We start from the raw sequence: 20907 nt of genomic DNA on the forward strand, positions 1-20907 counted from the left end.
GGCACGCACGTGCTTCCGGCACAGATCCTGCACTTCAGAAGCAACCAAACTTGTTGCAAGTAAAGTGCTGTGAAAGTTAGGAAGAGAAAGATGTTAAATATAACTGCATCATTCTCTTGCTTGTGTTCCTATTACGTGCTAGAATTCTGGTCCAGTGAGGGCTTTTATGAAGGTCATCCAGGCAATAGGAACAGAATTGCTAAGCACATGCGGCGGGAAGCGGAGGACTGTCCTCCAGGGAGACCAAAGTAAGTACTTCAGTTTCCTTGAAGGCTTGTGTGTTGGAAAGGAGTGCTATGGTAGCCGTCACTACATATTCTTCGTTCGTTTTACATTCTAAACCATGTGCACATATTGCCAAAAATAAAAAAGGCAAGGAAAAAGGTATAGGTGGGAGATAGATGAATACAAGAGAAATTAAGGGCATTAATGGTGTAAGCCTTGAATGGCTAGAGGTGGAACCGTAATGGACAAGGTAGACTAGGGTTGGAAAGTCCTCTAACGGACGGGTGGGTTTGTGTTGGGGGGGGTGGGGGGGTGGGAATCGTTTCGGATGAAACTGTTCCACTTCAGAACATCAGGCATTAGTTAAGATTCTCACAGGGAGACCGCAACCCTCGCATATGCAGTTCACAATAGGGTTCGCGCTTATATGAGAATATGATGCCATGGGCTAATCTAATAGCAGGCAGAGCTCAAGGCGATAATGCTCGCTCGACCGCTGCTCACCTCTTGCTGTCTGGCTAGGTTTCTAGCAGATCACTGTATGGTAGTGGTCCCGCGGCCCAGGGCTTGGGGACCCCTGAACTCTTGGGTAGGGAAATATGGGAAAGCAGTGCTTTAAGGCCAATGAATCTACAAAAGGGCTGAAAGTGGAGACAGACTATTGGCAAGCGAGCCAGGTGGTTAGGAAACAGCAGGCCTAAGGTTACTTAATAGTGGAAGTGAGAAAAGGTAAAGAGAAATTCGCCTTCATTAAAGCAAGCCTTTCCAGACCACTCTACCCATACCCTTCAATAAGTACACTTACCTGTCTCATTCGATTTTTATTACCTAGGAATATCTGGGACCTTATTTGTTCCAGATGAATGGTATTTGCAGAGCTTAGCTATTTTAACTTCCAAAAAGCAAAATGAATGGAAAATAACTTGCTTTATACCCTGTTTTCTGTAGACATTCTCTTAGTTTTTCATAATATTGCTCAAAGAATGAAATGTATAAAATTCACAACTGCCATTCCCCTCTGAAAAGTTGTTACCCAACAAAAAATAGTGGTCCAACTCATGCATCAAAAGCAAGTCTGGGGATCCCACTATGATAGTCTGTTCTGACTCACGCCATCTGCCCACATTATATATATCAGGCTGCCCTGACATAACCCCAGCCACACACCATCAGCAGCCCCCACCCTATAGCAAATCCTTTACCAATATTAAAATATTTAGAAAATGCATGACCACTTCATTACAAAGGCATGATTATGTGAAAAAAAAATGAAAATGCATGACCATTGAAAAAAATCCTTAATAATTGCAATGCTTAGATGGCTTGTAATGTTTAGACTCCCAGATGAGCACTTTTACTGTACTGCCTATGTTATTTCTGATCTTGCCATCTAGCTTAATATCCTCCAAGTAACAGGTATCCAATAAGTGTTTATTATTAGCATCTTCTAAAACTAGGGAAGCGAGAGAGACTGCCTATTACAACAGCTGACGAACAGTGGTATCTGACGACTAAAAAATCTAGTTGACTAGGAAAATGATACCACTAGCAAAAATGGGGGTGTGGGACTGTGACAACAGTTTATAGGGCAAGATACAAGCATGTTTTTTAGATGTAGATAGTGGTGACAGGACATCTCAGAGGAAAACACTTTTAAAGAAGTTGTCCAGTACTGCCTTTACTGAAAGTCTTGTTATTCCTAAGGAAGGTACAGTTATTCTGTGTTCTAATTCCGCTTTATAGAACCTTCATATTTTCCTAAGCCATATTCAACTGTTTTATTACAATCTGATTTTTATAAGGAATAGAGATCCAAAAAGTAACTTAAAAACCATTTAATACACAAAGTGGTGAAAAACTGTTAGAATATAAAAGCATTTCACATTTTTTGAGACAAATAATATCTTCTTAGAGGTCCACAGTCCTTTATCTGAAACCCTTGGGGCAAAATGTTTCAGATTTAAGAAGTTTTAGATTTTAGAAAGGTAATTTTGTGCGTATACCATACTACATTAACCAGCCCTCATCAGAGACTGGCAGCACACTCCCCCACAAATCATCAAGCAGCAAAAACACATTTCCAACATATATAGCAACAACTTCCATAGGTTTGGGGACAGTGAACAAGTGACAAGTCATTCTGCTAACTAAATGGGATAAAAAGATTCAAGGTCAGTTCAGAGTAGATTGCAAGAAAATGAGTTTTGTCACCAAGCTTATGGAAACCTTGTTTTCAGAGCTTTTTGGATTTTGGAATTACAATTACAGATAAAGGAGTGCAGACCTTTATAAATCTGTATAACAAGACATGAAAGATTGTTTAAACAAATAACTCATTTTTACAAATGAAAAAACATGTAGCTTTCAAATACATTATAAATTAACAGGCATCGTCTCTGATATTATTAAATGTACATCTTAAATACATATACACATAACATGATTTATGAAAGCGAGCTAACATTAGGGGCAGATACACACTCCCTTCAGTGAGAAGGGGATACTGTTAAATTTTCTGTAGAATTTAAAATGATTACACCAACTCCTTATGATGCCAGGAAGAGCACCTGTTGAGTGCAACACAAGGAAGTAGAATTTATTCTTCAAGAAATGTAACTTTACTTGTGAGCAGCCTTTTTAGAAAAAACATATTTATTTATTTTATTTAAAATGCCTATTAGTTGAAGTTTTCTTCTCTGTATACAAAATTACATTTGGCCTTACACCCAAAAGTTAAAAGTTAAAACTAATACATAGAAGGTATTTTTACAGTTAAATAAGTCATGTTTTACCAAGATTAAAGACAAATGTGTCATGATGATGCTCCTGAATAGCTGTGGTATTAAAACAAGTCTACTGATTTTTTTTTTTTAAATAAATTCCTATCTGTTTAGAGGCTTAAATTACTCAAAAATGTTCTAGTTGTAAAATCATGTTCTTCTGATCATAGCAGAAATGTAGTTTCTGTTCAAAGCCATTTCTTCCTTTGACTGATGTCTGAAGAATGGTTTCATGCGGGAAAAACACATTTCCAATATGTATAACGACAACTTCCATAGGTTTGGGCGCAATGAAGAAGTGACAAGTCATTCTGTTAACCAACTCCAATCAAGACTCTAAAACCAGGCAGGAGAAAGTTACACTTAGATGTTGACTATAAGTGATAAGTATATAGGTGTTCATTTTTGCAAGTTTTCTGTATGTTTGGACATTTTATAATCAAAAATTGAAAAATCATTTCATTTACACCTTATTTCCTAATTTAAAGAAAACATTTCAGTTTTTTTCATAAATATTTGAAGCAAACAATTTTTTCTTTTCTTTTCTTTTCTTTTTTTTTTTTTGAGAGCAGGGTCTTGCTATATTGCCAAGCTGGAGTGCAGTGGCTATTCACAAGTCCAATTATAAATGTACTACAGTCTTGAATTCCCGGGCTCATATAATCCTTCTGTCTCAGCCTCCCTAGTAACTAGGATTACAGGTGCATGTCACCATGCCTGGCTGTCATTATTCTTTGTTGTTGTTGTTTTTTTGAGACAGGGTGTTACTCTGTCACCAAGGCTGGAGTGCAGCCTGAAACTCTTGGACTCAAGCGATCTTCTGCCTCAGCCTCCCAAGTAGCTGGCACCACAATTGTGTGCCACCACACCTGACCAATTTTTATATTTTTTGTAAAGACAGGGTTTCGCCACATTGGCCAGGCTGGTCTCAAACTCCTGGGCTCAAGCAATCCACCTGCCTTGGCCTCCCAAAGTGCTAGGATTACAGGCATGAGCCACCATGCCTGGCCACTGCTATTTTTCTTAATGAAAAAAGAAATATACAGAACTGACATTAAGACTAAATGCAGCAAAAATTGATTCAGTAAACATTTTATTGTAATTTCTCCAAGTTTTAACAAATCAGTGGTTCATAGTAACCAAATCTTAATACACACTTTTATTATTACAACTATATTAACATAATTTATTTTCTATTTGGGAGGTACCATATCAAATTAAAGTACAAGTCCCATCTTAATGGAGAAAACTGATTGCTGAAACAAAAAAGTACAGTACAAACCATTTAATTTCAGTGGTTACATTGTGAAGCAAGCTTACCATTCATTTAATTTGACCAAAAATGCTATTATGGAAGATAACTGATGACATAATCCTAGTATATCCCTAAGTAACAGCAGATAGGGATTTTAAGGTTGAGAATATTCTTCAAATGCTCTTTCCTCTGAGTTCTACTTCCCACATGCATCCCAAATGCCAGATACAGCTAGCAAGGAAAGTTAAACCTTTTGCACCCAACATAGCTAAAACAGGCACCCATATCCACACAAAACTTACCATCATACTACTGCCCTGTTCCTCCTCATTTGCCTCATGAATAATAGTGCTTAAAAGGTCAAGGCAGTTCAAATTTTCTTCTATCATTTGTGCTGAAGTCTCCCTGTGAGATGAAAGAACAAAGCCTTTTCAAATTCAGCAAGAGCATATGAATTTCCTCTACTTTCTAGTCCTCTAGGTCAGCATGATCACTACCCTTCCTGAACCCAGGACCCCAATGCAGTAGACTCCTGTAGTCTTTAGTTTCCTCATCCCTCCCTGCAGAGGCAGAATCCTGTTTACACCATGCTGCTGCCTCTGCTGCCACCTAACTCTAATGATAAGAAATCCACAATAACTCCAATCTGACTTTCCTCTGAAACATATGAGGCACTTATGCACAACTTGTTTTTCCCCTGAAAATGTTAACTAAGGAGGAAAAAAATCCTTGTGGCAAAGACAGATGAAATACCTCCTTTTGTTTCTAAGTATTTCTCTTTCCTTAAAAGTAGTAAAAACACCAGCATGCTTACTTCACAGACACAAATGTAGGGGAAAAGAGGAAAAATGTAAAGTCTGTTCTGTAGAGATCACAGAAAGTGAAAAACTCATTGGTAACTACAGGTGATAGCAATGAAACAAAACAAGCAAGCTGATTCCTAAGGACAGCAAAAGAAAATGGTGTGGTGGAGGAGCTACCCAGAACCAAATGAGTGTCCCCAGAAGTTCATATTTGAAGACAATCCTGATTCTGGTTTCTACCTTCATGCTTTCCTCTTCCATATGGCCTCTATCTTCTCCCCTTGCCAACCCTCAATACCCTAAGAGTTCGTTTTAGGCCATGGATGATAGCCACTATTAGCTTAGAATGAAATTCTGATTCAGCTCTCATCCAACAGATGGAAAAATTGTGCTCAAACAGTTCCCAATCTTTGGTAGTTAGGTACCACAGGCACGTTATGATTGAAATCAATTTTCCTTTACAGTGTATTCCAGCCGGATGTGGTGGCTCACACCCGTAATCCCAAGACTTTGGGAGGCTGAAGTGGGTGGATTACTTGAGGTCAGGATTTCAGACCAGCCTGGCCAACACGGTGAAACCCCGTCTTTACCAAAATACAAAAATTAGCCAGGTATAGAGGCACACACCTGTAATCTCAGCTACTCAGGAAGCTGAGTCAGGAGAATTGCTTGAACCTGGGAGGCGGAGGTTGCAATGAGCCAAGACTGCACCACTGCACCCTAGCCTGGGTGATAGAGCAAAACTCCATCTCAAAAAATAAAAATAAAATAAAATATAATGTATCCCTTCTAGAAAAATACATTGAAAATATGTCAGATATACTTTTCTGACAGACTGTCAGAAAACACCTCAAATTGGAAATTACCTGTATTGTGATGACATCTGCAAACATTAGCATCCGCTAAAAAACCTAAATGCCTTTAATAAAGGCAAAAAAGTAAGTAAAATACTAAATTTTACTTCCTTCAACTCTGATTACTGGAATATTTTATTAAGTCTATGTATTCAATTATAGCCTATGCTACAGTTGTAGATGTACTGCATTGGGCCACATGTATAATGACCCCAAGATATACCCTGGAACTTGCTTTCTTTAAAAAAATAAAATACCTGATATCAGCTTGCCTTCCTGCCATGTGCTTTTCTCTCATAAAAGCAGAGTACAGAATGTGCAACTCCTGAGCAGTGATGTAACATGGCTGCACTTCTGCAAAACTAATTATGGGCAGAGCTTCCAGGAAATGCTGGTGCTGTAGAGGCCTCCATGAGTTGTGAGAAAAGCGACAATACACAAGCTAGCAAAGAGTCACTGGCTTTGGATACGGCACATCTTATGCTGAGAAAATAACAGAAATGGATAGTCATTCAGCTTTTAGCAAAAGAGTAGGAATTAATAAAATATAGGGCTTGGAATTTGAGTTCTTACTTGTAAAACTGATTTAAAGCACTGAAAGAAAGTCTTATGTTAGAAATACAAAGTTATAAAATAGAACTCAAAAATTTATTAGAAGAGTAATCTGATAAATGATATTTGCAAAATGATAGCATACTTTCTCATAGAGATAAATGTTAATGAAGGAGTAAGGTTTGAGTAAAAGAAAGTAATAAGCCAGTAAGAGAAAGGACTTAGAACTTGGATTGAGCTAATAATAAGCAACATTTGCAGAACATTTAATTCACAAGCACTTTATATACACTGTCTAATCGAATTTCTACAGCAGTTCCATGAGACATTCCTGTTTTACAGGTGAGGAGATATGGACATCAAGAAAGTCAAGTAAGTTGCCTTAGATTATTAGAAACGGATAGTCAAGACTCAACCCTGGTCTGAACACACAAAGACTACCTTAACAACTATTGCCTCATTCCTATACACTGCTATGAAAACACAGCTATCTATTGCTACAAAGTGAACCCACCCATCTTGAGGAGTTACCACACATGACAAAGAATGATTATGTTCTGTTGAAGTTGGGGGCAGCCATGCTGATGTCTGAGGGGTTACTGCACCTTCTAGACTGGATCCCACAAGGGACCGGGCAGAACTTTGTGTCTGAAGGAAAAGAAAAAAAAACATCAAAAGATTACAGGCAAGCATCTCTGTTGGTTCACACAATTTCTTACCATATTCCTAAAGCTTACATTTCCATTACTACATAACGTACAACCAGAGTATTTCAGTACAAAACTATTCCCACCTTTACAGATCATTGGTAACCTCTCATTGGCCCCTTTCTTCATTGACTAAAACCAAATGTATCCACTCTTCTTATACCATTTTAGTTGAAGAAAAGAAAAAAACCCAGTTGAATAATAGATGGTCAGTTTCATTATCTAGTCAGGTACATCTATCCGCAAGTTGAGTCGGAATACCACAGTGGTCAAGGACTAAGAGTATAACAACAGAGAAACTGGAAAGGAGAGATGATAATGAAGTCCTGCATCTCAATTGCTAGTTTGGACACCAAGCAAGGAACGTGGACTTCATCCCAACACAAAATACACATGTCTTCAAGAGGGCCCACCTCATGCTAATAAAAAAATCCCCTTTGCAGGGGCAATAACAACTGAATGTCACATTAAATAATTCATTAATAATTACTTACACAGGCAATTTTAAGGAGATGCCATATTTCTTTCTGCCTTTTTCCCTGCATGAACATTACAGTATTGTCAGCTTCTTTGATGTTACTGAGGGCCACTTCCACCTTAGGGAGTAGATCAATAATCTTCTGCTTACAGCCCAACAACTTGCTGAAGAGATTAAGTCAGTGTCAGATACTTACACATCTCCCATGGTTGTACACCATATTCCCAAAACCCAGCTGAGGAAATGAACCACAATCAGCATCAGATTTAACAACTGATCTCCAAAGTACTGCATACAAAAGGACATATAAATGCACAAAGCTATGGCCAAGCTGCCCAAGGTACTCTCAGAATTCTTCCTGGGTAAGTCTACTTTACCAAATAGGGCTTTTGTACTTTGAGAGGAACAAGGTAAACATATCCTGGTTTTTCAGTAGGAAATGAAGCAATTTTCCTACCTCAAATGACCAAACAGCTCCTTGAGCACACGGTCCTGACTCTGCACAGTGTGCACAATGATTTTCACCATCTCTGTGCTGTCACTGTAGGAGTGATCTATAAAAGACATCGGTCAGTGGATATAACCTTTCTTCTGTAACATATCCGCCTCCAAACCAAAAATCCATGAAACTGTGAAACTAATTTTAATAAACATCTCCATTTAAATTAAAAATTGTGTTAAGATAAAATATTTAAAGATTACCTGTAAATTAATTCTAGTCATATATAAAAAACAACGTTTGTATGTGTATAATGTATATACAAATTTATCAGTAAGAGACCTTAGTTGTCTGTGCTTGAGAAGAATAATCTTGGCTGTCTTTAACCCATACTGACCCAAGCCCCAGACACAAATGCAGCCTCTGGCCAAGAGAACAATTTTTCTTGGATGACTGACCACATATTTACAAACAGTAGGACAATTCATCAAACTTTCATTGCCTAAAGAAAGGAGGCCCTTGAACTAGGTTGCTTGGAATTTCATGTTAATCCATCTGTTTACAGCCCATAAAAACTTTGAAAAAAACTCACTGAAACCAAATCTGATACACCAGTAAAGGGAACTGTAGACATCTTGAAAGTTCCATTTGAGGGCAGTATGACATCTTAAAGCCACTGGTAGTAGACAGATACACTCAAATGGGATAACTGCTGGTCACAGTGAGTTCTACAGTTCATAATATCATTAATCGTTATATTTCAGAAAACGGCTAAAGGAGCTGAAAGTTGATCATAATTTTCCCATTTAATCCTCGCAGGAGTCCTGTGAGAAGGCTACTTTTGTTATCCCAAAAGTAACAAAAAAGAAATGATGAAAGGAACATCAAGAGGTTTTAAAAAGTTGTGCCCTTTGTTATCACTCCAGAGACCTCCCCCATAACCCAACTTTATTCCCCACACATCTCTGTTGTCTCACCAACAATCAAATGCAAGGCTCCAAAAAGGTTCTTCTCCAAACAGAATTTCTTCCTAAATACCATGGACCAACCCCAAGAGCTTTCTCATACAACTAACTCTTTTAGATAGTCAAAGCCCTCAGAACTTTAGCCTTCTCTAACACAGAGGATGAAGAAAGTTGGTTTTTACCATTTTCAGTTGAACAAGAGATATAAGTCAACTCTAAGCTAGAAAAGACAACAAGGCCACAATTCAAGTGTGATTATATAATAGGCCCCAATGACAGAGACACAATCTTGTTACAACCAGTTTGTCACTCAAGGTGATACTCAAAGCTACCTGGATAGCAAATTTATTTTTGAACTTCATACCTCAAAGTTTTTAAAAATATAACCTAAACAAATGCTATCATTGTGTATCTGCAGTATCTGATTCATTAGCCAGAAGACTGGGAGTCTGATTTTTTTTTTTTTTTTGAGATGGAGTCTAACTTTGTAGCCCAGGCTAGATTGCAGTGGCACAATCTCAGCTGACGGCAACCTCTGCCTTTCTGGTTCAAGCGATTCTCCTGCCTCAGCCTCCAGAGTAGCTGGAATTACAGGCCTGTGCCACCATGCCTGGCTGATTTTTGTATTTTCAGTAGAGACAAGGTTTCGCCATATTGGCAAGTCTGGTCTCAATCTCCTGCCCTCAAGTGATCCACCCGCCTCAGGTGTGAGGCACCATGGCTGGCTGAGAAATACTGATTTAAAAAAAACAATTGCCAGCATTTTGGGAGGCCAAGGCAGGTGAATCATGAGGTCAAGAGATCGAGACCATCCTGGTCAACATGGTGAAACCCCGTCTCTACTAAAAATACAAAAAATTAGCTGGGCATAGTGGCACGTGCCTGTAACCCCAGTTGCTCAGGAGGCTGAGGCAGGAGAATTGCCCGAACCCAGGAGGTGGAGGTTGCAGTGAGCCGAGATTGCGCCATTGCACTCCAGCCTGGGTAAACAAGAGCAAAACTCTGACTCAAAAAAAAAAAAAAAAGAAAATAAAAAGAACTGGACTTGTTCTATTTGAAGTCTTATAGATTTTAATATTTTACTCTAGCTACAACAACTTCTATCACTTAAATCACTATTATCACTATTTTGTTTTCATCTTCAACCTTTATATCCTCTTCTTCTAGCAGCAAAATCCTAACCTTGGATTAATCCAAGCATCTGCTTATTTTTGTATTTTTAGTAGAGATGAGGTTTCACTATGTTGGCCAAGCTGGTCTCAAATTCCTGACCTCAAGTGATCCGCCCACCTGGGCCTCCCAAAGTGCTGGGATTACAGGCATGAGCCACCACAACTGGCCCAATCTGTCTAATCTTAAGCAACACTTGTTTTCCCATCTTTCTAAACATTTTCTTGCTGCTTCTTCCTCTTCAAGTTCCTCTTTCTATATTCAATTCTTTCTTTTCACCTCCCCTTCTAAAATTTTTCTCCCTCACTTTCTCTGTAACTTTATCTTTCTAATCTCCTAAATTCTCACAAACTTAAAGCTTATTATACCATGTCTCAATGGGAATACCTAAACTGGAATTTATTCTGCAGCTTTAAGAAAATTTTTAACTTAAAAATTTAAAATCCCTTGTTAGGCTAGTGATAATTACCTAAAATGCCTTCAAGCACTGTGACAGAAGTGTCTTACCTGAAGGTCTGTGTTTTAACTGCTTATATAGATCAATGGCACGCTGTTCCCTATAAAAGAGAAAACATTCTCTGATATGTGAAGGTAATTTAATGACTTCAGTAATCTACAGCTTGAAGAAATATTATTTTATTTGAATAATGAACCCATTTTAAAGCAAGTTCATATTGCCAATGAGTATTTCGCAGAACATTTTATTTAGTAGTAAGAACTATACAAGTTCTTAAAATGCCATGAGGACATCTCTGCACCAGAGACACTTAAACAGACAAAAATTATGGCCTATAATTAGAGAAAAAATCTAAAGTTTTTAATCCAGACACTAATTCAGAAAAAATCTGAAGTTTTAGGGCATTTGAGAGTCAATACCTTGGACCAGAGGTACAGTAAGTAGGGAAATAGCTTGTAACTTAGTTATACTTGGAAAATGCTTAAAACTCATATGAAATAAATGCTTTTATTAAAAACCAAAAAAGGCCAACCCAAAGAGTTATTTCCAAAGTTTCCTTTCCTGCGATTAAGAAAAAGCTTCCATTTAAAATATAATACCAATATACTTGGGGAAAGAAAAACTATAGAAAAGAACCACATAGAGGTTTAATTTCCCAGATGTAAGCAGAAAGAACAATCTGCTATAGAATATTACAGATGTCAGAAAACCAACAAAATGAGTGCATCCTTACAGAGATTCCATCAAGTCTCCCTGACGTCTTCCATAGGGGCTCTTCTGTAGCTCCATGATTTCAGCATGCAAAGACATAATCTGATCCTCCAGGTATCCAATGACACCAACCTGAAATATGATCCAAACACAAAGGAAATGAAAGGCTTACCACTATATCACAGGAAACAAAATTCACATCTTAAGGATACAGAATGACTTGCTGCTTCGATTTCCCAACCCTGAATACCACGGGTATCCCAGGGTATCCCACATCCTCAAGGTAAGTACTGACAATAAGGAGTCAAGTACTTAATGGGCCATGGACAAATGTACAGGATAAGGGGAAAAAATCTGCTGCCTAGAGAATGATCTATACCTAGGGACATCATATAATTTCTTGTCCAAACCAGCATAATTTTGAGAGTGAAAGGGAATACTACTGATAATTATGGCAAGACATAAGGTATAAACTGGGACTGTTCTAGATAAACCAGGATGTACAGCTATCCCATCTAAACCAATCACAAAAATAATAGTGACAATTACCATTACTGACTCCCATTTAATCTTCATAACCCTACTAGAAAAAAAATTGTCCCCATAATATGGAAACTAGCTGGACGTGGTGGCTCACGCCTGTAATCCCAGCTCTATGGGAGGCTGAGGTGGGAGGATTGCTTAAGCCCAGGAGTTTGAGACCAGCCTAGGCAACATAGTGAGACACCATCTCTACAAAAATGTAAAAGCCAGGCATGGTGGTGCACCTCTTGTCCCAGCTACACAGGAGGCTAAGATGGGAGGATTGCTTTAGCCTGGGAAGGCTGCAGTGAGCTTTGATCACACCACTGCACTCCAACCTGGGCAAAAGAGTGAGACCCTGTCTCAAAAAATAAATAAATAAAAGAAACCAAAGCTCAGTGACGCACTAATTTTCGCAAAGCCCTTGTTTTTATCACTATTATATCTCTATATACAAAGCATCTAATAGTATTTTGTCTGTATTTCAGGAATGACATGAAACATGCTCTTTATATACCAAAACCAAAGACAGTTTCTAAGGGAGACATCAAGAATTAATAAGTATACAGAGTGAGGTCAATGATTTTACCTCAGCATAGTGGATGGCCTTTTCTTCCATTTCTTTCCATGCTTTTAGCATTTTTTCTGAAGCTAAAAGAAAAGTCTAAATTGGTTATCTCAGAAATAGCCATATCTTAAATTACTGGCATGTCTGCCTCCTTGCCATATCAACATCAAAGATGTGTTATGAGTTGAATTGTGATCCCCCAAGAGATATGTAGAAGTCCTAACCCCCAGTACCTCAGAATGTGACCTTATTTGAAAATAAGGTTGTTAAAGAAGTAATCACATAAATTGATATTCATACTGGAATGGGCTGGGCCCTAACCCAGTACAACCAGTGTCCTTAGAAGAGACACAGGATACAGATGCACAGGGGAGAATGCTACGTGACAATGGAGACAAATTGAGGTGCTGCAACTGTAAGCCAAGGAATGCCAGTGATGGCTGGCAGACCATTAAGAAGCTAGAAAGAAGCAAAAAAAGATGCTTCTCTACAGATTTCACTGGAAACATGGCCCTGCCAACACCTTGATTTTGGACTTTTAGCCTCCAGGGCAGTGAGACATCAGTAAGATTCTATTGTTTAAGCCACCCAGTTTATGGGATTTTGTTATGGAAGCCTTAGGAAATGAATACAGATGATTGTTTTCTTTAAAATATATATATATCTATGTGCAGATGTAGACAGAGGAAAAAACAAAAACTTTTTTTTTTTTTTTTGAGGCAAGGTCTCACTCTGTTACCCAGGCTACAGTGCAGTGGCATGATCTCAGCTCACCGCAACCTCTATCTCCAGGGATCAAGTGATCCTCCCACCTCAGCCTCCTGAGTACCTGAGGCGTGCACCACCATGCCCAGCTAATTTTTGCATTTTTTGTAGAGATAGGGTTCTACCATGTTGCCCAGGTTAGTCCTGACTGAGCTCAAGGGGTCCACCTGCTTCAGCCTCCCAAAGTGTTGGGATTACAGGCGAGTCACCATACCTGGGCAGAAAATAATTTTAATACATGAATGTGATTTTTTTAAATTGAACACTATAAAAGGATATAAACAGAAAAGACTCTTCCTCCCCTCTACCTCAAGGGACCTTACTATGATTATTTGTTACATAAATACCTACCCTACTCCCTCACAAGTGAGAACACCTGTATACTCTACTTTTTCCCACAGTTTAAAACTTTGCTGCCAACTAAAGACCCAGGTGAATTTTTAATAAAAGCACATATAGATCTACCACATTCTTCTTTAACAATTGTATAATATGCCTTTGACAAGTCAAAGATATTTTAATGAAATAATTATAATGTTCTGTTACCAGAATCAATAATATGCAAATAGAAATAAAATATCAATAATATTAATAAAACCAGTTCTGGAGAGTAAATTTATTCACCCAACTGGACACTATTGACTATTTATTTTGAGATACACATACCTTGCTCAAGACAATTGTACAAACAGTATTTGTTTCCCAAAAAGGATTTGTCTTACAAAAGAAAACAGAAATGCTGGTAGTGACTCCTTCAATTTACTCATATTTTAACTCTTCTTTTTTTTTAAACATTTCCTTAGTATATCTGAAGGAAATAAGCTTGGAGTCAAATACTGAAAATTTGGAGACTGTGTATACTAAAAAATAGTAGGACTCCACAGTAGATGGTTTGAAAAAAAGTCTTAGAATATTTGTGTCATTATTTACAGAAAGGTAAGTAGTTTAAGACTCCCCTCGTTGTCTTAGTACATTTGGGCTACTGTAACAAAATATCATAAACTTAGTGCCATACAAACAACAGAAATTTATTTCTCCTAGTTCTGGAGGCAAGTCCAAGAACAAAGGTAGATCTGGTATCTGGTGAGGGCCTGCTTTCTGGTTCCTACATGACCATCTTCTTGCTCTGTCCTCACATGCAGAAGGGGTGAGGGATCTCATTCAGGCCTCTTTTATAACCGCATTAATCCCCAACATAAAGGCTCTACTCTCATGACCTAATCACTTCCCAAAGGCTCCACCTACCAACACCTTCATCTTCAGGGTCAGAATTTCAACATATGTATTTTGGTGGGACATAAATATTTAGTCCATAGCACTGGCTAAGAAGTCCAGATTTTGTATTTATTTTTAAATTTGGCTTGAAATTCAAGATCATTAAATCGCTTCTGTATTTTTTTGGAGCTAAATAATTTTACCCTAATTGTGAAACTAAATTGCTCAACTAAGCAAATTTTAAAAAAGAGGTAATGTAAGTTGTCCACTCTATTGTTCTAATGTGAAGGTAAGTAAAACAACCAGCTGAGTTAAGAAGGCAAAACAACAGATGGCTTCAAGAAACGAGATACTCCTTTCACATACATTATCCAGGCACTTACATATCCCATAAGTCATCTGCTCGCTATATCTCTCCAAGTCAAGCTGAATGCTTTTGTGAAAAAACTCCAATTTAGCTTTCAGTTGTTGTGATGCTGAGATTAAAGTGTTCTTCATTTTTGTTAAGTTAGCATTATATCTAAGAAGACTTAACCTAAACCATAACAAAAAAAAGAAAAAAGATATTGTCAGCATTCAGAAACATTGAACAATAATTAAAAAAAATAAAGTGCCACAAAGCCTAAGTTTCTATTATCAATCTATGAGAAACAGCTGATCTCAGAATCTGATTTCTAAAGACTTCCTGCCTATAATACTCTGTGATAAACAATCTTTTTATACTAGGACCATGGGAACTATTACCCTCAAGCTATTAAAATAGAGTGGTCTCAGACCATTAGTAAGACTTCTGCAAGTTTAATCAGGACATTACACTTCAAATTGGCCCAATATGTTACTATTACATGAAATACTAATTAGTGAAAACCAGCAAGATTAATTCTTGAGTATATAATGTGCATTGCATTGTGCTTATAAACAACAAAATCCACTTACATTGCTGCTCTTTGTCCCTGAAAGAGCCTGCTGTAGTCTTCTTTTAGTCCAGACACATAGTGCACAGCTTCAGCCCATACTTTACGCAGCTGTATAACTGGAAGCTGTATTTTACTGTCCCGTACTATATACAAGAAGATGAAAAAAAGGGCAAGGGAGTTAATTACTTTTGAGGATTTTAGAGTTGATTTATCATTCTCTGAGATTTACTGTCCACACAAACAGCATTCCCATAGATGCTAGAAACTGATGCTAAAAGAATCACTTGTTTCCATTTAATTCAGTTCAGTATACATTTACAGAACACCTGGAATACATTAAGCCCTGCTCCAGATACAAGGGGAAAAATAATGCATGACATAATCACTACCCTCACAGAGCTTGAGATTATTCCTGTATCTGTCTTATTTCTTGCTTTTCTGCAACCTGGAATACTCTTTTTCTCTCTGGTAATCCAAATTATTTCTTTCAAGATCTAAATCAAATCCCATCTCTTCTGGATCTTTCTACCTCTGAATAAATAAATTTCACATCCTGGCCCACCAATCCAGCTTTAAGAATACACACAAGAACCAAGTGTGATGGCTCACACCTGTAATCCCAGCACTTTGGGAGGCCAAGGCAGGCACATCCCTTGAGGTCAGGAATTCAAGACCAGCCGGCCAATAAAGTGAAAACTCATCTTTACTAAAAATATAAAAATAAGCTGGGTGTGGATGATGTGTAACTACAGTCCCAGCTACTCAGGAGGCTGAGGCAAGAGAATCGCTTGAACCTGGGAGGTGGATGTTACAGTGAGCTGATATAATACCACTGCACTCCAGCCTGGGCAAGAGAGAGGGACTTTGTCTCATTAAAAAAAAAAAAAAAAGAAAAAGAAAAAGAAAAGAAAGGACACAGGGTAAATGGCAGTTTAATAAAATATGCTTTCTTCAATGCCAGACTTCAAAAATTTATCTATTTATGATTTTATCTTACCCATTTTTTTGGTAAAGGAATGCTGCTTTTCTAAAACTGTATGTTAAGTTCAATGAAATTCTACTTTAACATGAAATTCTCCAATATTGAAACAGATACATACTGTAAGGCAGCAAATATATTCTCTGTTGCTCTTTTCTAATAAAAACTTCAGAGAAAGCTTAGGCAAAACTTGCTACACTAGTGTTCCTACTGAGAAAGCACATCATCTGAAGCAGACTGTAAAAAAATAAAGCTATACAAACGGAAAAGTATTTGCTTCCCTTAATAATTATTAATAGCCTCCATCAACCTTTCTCCACCTGTGGCTTCCTACAATAAACCAAAAAAAAAAGCAAACCCTGCCTCTACTAAAAATACAAAAAGTATCTGGGTGTGGTGGCACGTGCCTGTAACAAAACAAAATGAAAACAACTCATTGATGGGGGCATGTAAGAGAGGTACAGGAGCCAACTGAAAGAGCTCCAAATGGCCAAAGCTGGAACAATTTGAGCAACAGAATAAGCTAGTATTGTATTATAACATAAAGCACACACAAAAAAATCCATGAGTTTATACTAATATAAATGACTGAAATTTATAAATGTTAAAGGACAAATGTCCTATGCAGAAGAGTTCCAAATAAATTACATAGATACTCTATTCTAAAGGAAGGGAACATAACTCCTCCCCTTTTTTTTGAGACAGGGCTTCACTCTGTCACCCCAGCAGGAATGTAGTGGTGCAATCTTGGTTCACTTCTGTCTTCTGTGACCTTTCTCTCAAAAACCCACTGTCTCAGTCTAATAATGAAAAAAAAAAAAAAAAAAAAAGGCCCGGCATGGTGGCTCATGCCTTAACCCCAGCACTTTGGGAAGCCAAGCTGGGCGGTTCACCTGAGGTCAGAAGTTTGAGACCAGCCTTGCCAACATGGCAAAACCCCGTCTCTACTAAAAATACAAAAAGTATCTGGGTGTGGTGGCACGGGCCTGTAATCCCAGCTACTTGGGAGACTGAGGCAGGAAAATCACTTGAACCCAGGAGGCAGAGGTTGTAGTGAGCCAAGATTGCACCATTGCACTCCAACTTTGACTGACAAGACCAAAACTCTGTCTCAAAAAAAAATAAAAATTCAGCAGAGGGGCATCTTACAAAATAGTATTCCTCAGAATTGTCAAGGTCATCAAAAACAGTAACTACTTGAAGTCTGAGAAAATGTCACAGCAAAGAGGAGCCTCAAGAGACATGACAACTAAATGTGGTATCCTAGATGAGATCTCAGAACAGGAAAAGGATACTAGGTAAAAATGAAGGAAATGTGAATGAAGTATGGGCTTCAATTAGTGATATATGGGTTTATTAAATTAACAAATGCATCATACTAATGTAAAATAGTTTTTTTTTTTTTTACTTTTTAATGTTTTTTAATCTTTTATTTTTTATTTTATTTTTTTTTTTTGAGAAAAGGTCTCACTCTGTTGCCCAGGCTGAAGTGCAGTGGTGATGTTGGCTCACTGCAACCTCCACCTTCCAGGTAAATGTTAACAACAGGAGAAACTACACGCATGAGTAAGGGGAGTTAAATGAGAACTCTGTAGTATCTGCCCAATTTTCCGGCAAATCTAAAACCATTCTTTAAAAAAAAAAAAAAAGTCCATTAGTAAAATAATATAATAAAGTCTGGGGCAAGGAGAGTTGACTGAAAAGAAACATGAGGGAACTTTCTGACGTGAAGAAAATGTTCTATATCATGACTATGGTGTGGACTACAAAAGTATATATATTTGTCAAAAGTTATCAAACTGGGCTGGGCGCGGTGGCTCACACCTATAATCCCAGCACTTTGGGAGGCTGAGGCGGGTGGATCACAAGGTCAAGAGATTGAGACCATCCTGGTCAACAAGGTGAAACCCCGTCTTACTAAAAATACAAAAATTAGCTGGGCATGGTGGTGCGCGCCTGTAGTCCCAGCTACCCAGGAGGCTGAGGCAGGAGAATTGCTTGAACCCAGGATGCGGAGGTTGCGGTAAGCCGAGATCACGCCATTGCATTCCAGCCTGGGTAACAAGAGTGAAACTCCATCTCAAAAGAAAAAAAAAAAGTTATCAAACTATATGATCTGTTTATTTCACTCTATGTAAACTGCCTCAATTTTTTAAAAAAGTTTAAAAGGAAACTAATAAAAAAGTATTTTAAAAAAGTTAGATTATGTAGGCCGGGCATGGTGGCTCACCCCTGCAATCCCAGCACTTTGGGAGGCCAAGGAAGACGGATCACAAGGTCAGGAGTTTGAGACCAGCCTGGCCAACATAGTGAAACCCTGTCTCTACTAAAAATACAAAAAATTAGCCAGGCAAGGTAGTAAGCGCCTGTAATCCCAGCTATTCCGGAGAACTGCTTGAACCCAGGAGGCGGAGGTTGCAGTGAACCAAGATTGCACCACTGCACTCTAGCTCAGGCAACAGTGTAAGACTCTGTCTCAAAAAAAAAAAAAAAGTAAGATCACCTATATTTTAGCCCCTCTGTTCAATTTTGTTCTTGATTTTACAATTTTGTGCTTTATTTTATTTAGGTAGACATACAGTGATGAAACATTTAACTTGTTCAAAAGAAAATAATAATTTTCACAGGATAAATTAAAATATTTGAACATTAAGCAGTATTCATAGGAAAAATGAAATAAATACCTGAACATGCTTAGACAATGAAGAGACAATTAAAAAGTAGATCTGGGATGGGCACAGTGGCTCACACCTGTAATTCCAGTACTTTGGGAGGCTGAGGGGGTGTGGATCACAAGGTCAGGAGTTCGAGACCAGCCTGGCCAATATGGTGAAAACCTGTCTCTACTAAAACTACAAAATTTAGCCAGGCACGGTGGCAGGTGCTTGCAACCTCAGCTACTCGGGAGGCTGAGGCAGAAGAATCGCTTGAATCCAGGTGGCAGAGTGCAGTGAGCTAAGATTGTGCCACTGCACTTCAGTGTGGGCAACAGAGTGAGACTCCATCTCAAAAAAAAAAGTAGGTTTAACTAATAGTGAAGTTTCATTCTCCTGTGAGAGCCCTATTCTCAAGAAAGTAAATCTTCTCCTAAATGAATAATCTGATGGAGACTTAGTATCTACCTTTTCACCTCCCTAACTATATAAATCCATTTTTCAGAATTCTTATCTAAATCCATATAGAAACTTCAAGTATGAGATACAGAACACAACTCCAAAATGACCATTTCTACTAATCATGCTGTGAGTCAAAGTTATATTAATTCAGGTTTAAAGCTCAGCTGCTAAATGGACTGGACTTACCGATATAATTTACACATTCAGATAAACTTCTGGAAGCAAATGGCCCTTCATATACAGTTTTACTTTTATCAAACAAATAAACCATATAGCTATCACAGCCTCTCTGAAAAAGAAACAAACAATTAAAATCCTGCTCAAGGATCTTTGAAAATCCTAGGTTCTCTAAATACTTATACACCAGATTTCCTACCTCAAAATGCAAATGAACAAAGTCAATGTGTATTAGCATACCTCTTACAGAAAACAGAGTCTAAACTTTTGATGAGGAAAAAGACCTAAACTTTTGTATGGCCTAAAGTGAAAAACAATCACCCACACCAAAAGAACAAATGCAAAAAGGTATACACATACAGTGAAAATACTATTCAGTAATCAAAAGGAATGAAGTACTGACTGGTACATGCTACAACATGCATGAACTTCAAAAATATAATGCCAAGTAAAACAAGTCAGACACGAGACTATATATGAATTCCATTTATATGAAATGTTCAGAAAAGGCAAACTTGTGCAGATAGAAAATAGATCCTGGTTGCCTGGAGTATGCAGAATGGAGATTAGCAGTTAATGGACTGTTAATGGAAATGTTTTTAAGCTGATTGACGGTGATAGCTGCACAATTTGGTAAAATGTACTTTAAAAAAAAATCACTGCAATTGAGCAAGTCAGCGACAAGTTAATAAAAAGAAATAAAAAATCACTGTCTTGTACACCTTAAATGGAAACTAATATATTTAAAATATGCCTCAACAACACCATAAAAAGAAAAGTAAGGAAAAAAGTCATGACCATAGTCATATTTTACCAGTCATTTATCCTCTGCAAGACCTATGAGACTGCTGGTCTCATAGTAGTTTCAGAATACTGGGCTTCAAATACAAAAAGAAATAAAACCTTTTTTTTTTTTTTTTGAGACAGGGTCTTGCTCTGTCATCCAGGTTGGAGTGTAGTGGTGTGATCATGGCTCATTGCAGCCTCAACCTCCCTGGGCTCAAGTGATTCTCCCACCTCAGCCTCCCAAGTAGCTAGGACTACAGGGGTGTGCCACCAAGCCCGGCTAATTTTTGTAGTTTTTGTAGAGACAGGGCTTCACCATGTTGCTCAGGCAGGTCTCAAACTCTTGAACTCAAGCAATCCACCCACCTTGGCTTCCCAAAGTGCTGGGATTATAGGCATGTGCCATAGCACCAAGCCAAGAAGGAATATTAAGTGGGAGTGTGGCAGGCCAGGTCTCACTAACGCA

General features: G+C 38.0%; 2 long non-coding RNA genes across 6 annotated transcripts in view; one reads left to right on the forward strand and one right to left on the reverse strand.

Moving 5' to 3' along the window:
* Positions 1-192: 192 nt before the first annotated feature.
* Positions 193-20907, forward strand: part of LOC144578725 (uncharacterized) — a 28941-nt gene continuing 8226 nt past the window's right edge. Inside the window, exon 1 of the long non-coding RNA XR_013525065.1 lies at positions 193-248. This is a non-coding gene — a long non-coding RNA (uncharacterized LOC144578725). The remainder of the gene's footprint in view (positions 249-20907) is intronic.
* The window catches only part of LOC103796785 (component of inhibitor of nuclear factor kappa B kinase complex), a 39005-nt gene continuing 20143 nt past the window's right edge, over positions 2046-20907 (reverse strand). Inside the window, exons 11-22 of one of the 5 annotated variants that reach the window (XR_004732109.3) lie at positions 19665-19767; positions 15403-15526; positions 14850-15001; positions 12508-12569; positions 11419-11528; positions 10736-10785; positions 8112-8208; positions 7671-7818; positions 6984-7117; positions 6175-6400; positions 4563-4665; positions 2046-3341 (exon numbers count right to left, since the gene is read on the reverse strand). This is a non-coding gene — a long non-coding RNA (component of inhibitor of nuclear factor kappa B kinase complex). Of the gene's footprint in view, positions 3342-4081; positions 4262-4562; positions 4666-6174; positions 6401-6983; positions 7118-7670; positions 7819-8111; positions 8209-10735; positions 10786-11418; positions 11529-12507; positions 12570-14849; positions 15002-15402; positions 15527-19664; positions 19768-20907 lie in introns of those variants that run through there. The other 4 variants (XR_013525063.1, XR_013525064.1, XR_004732108.3 and 1 more) reach the window with 4 other exon arrangements.

Source organism: Callithrix jacchus, chromosome 12 (genome assembly GCF_049354715.1).
Source record: "Callithrix jacchus isolate 240 chromosome 12, calJac240_pri, whole genome shotgun sequence".
In the NCBI taxonomy this organism is placed as follows: domain Eukaryota; kingdom Metazoa; phylum Chordata; class Mammalia; order Primates; family Cebidae; genus Callithrix; species Callithrix jacchus.